General features: G+C 28.6%; 1 protein-coding gene across 1 annotated transcript in view; it reads right to left on the bottom strand.

The window, feature by feature from the left end:
* Positions 1-220, bottom strand: part of LOC119588118 — a gene marked incomplete in the record, with an annotated part of 60,132 nt that overhangs the window by 19,585 nt on the left and 40,327 nt on the right.

The raw sequence follows: 220 nt of genomic DNA, 5'->3' as shown, positions 1-220 counted from the left end.
AAGCATTCTCTGTTTACCCTCATTTCGCAAATCTACTTTTAATCTATTTTTAAGTAGTGTACTCTACTTAGGAGTAAATCATATTAAGCTTAATCTGTCCTTCAGAAGTACTGCTCCTTTGAATATATAACTTTAGCTGATTTAGAATCATTACTGTTTTTTTTTTTCTTTTCTGAAAAACTCTACTAAGGTAGCGTTATTTCTCCTCTTATTTTTTTTT

The sequence above is a fragment of the Penaeus monodon genome, chromosome 23, assembly GCF_015228065.2.
Source record: "Penaeus monodon isolate SGIC_2016 chromosome 23, NSTDA_Pmon_1, whole genome shotgun sequence".
Taxonomy (NCBI): Eukaryota; Metazoa; Arthropoda; class Malacostraca; order Decapoda; family Penaeidae; genus Penaeus; species Penaeus monodon.
Note: the sequence above shows the minus strand (reverse complement) of the source record. Positions and strands in the feature narration are given on the sequence as shown.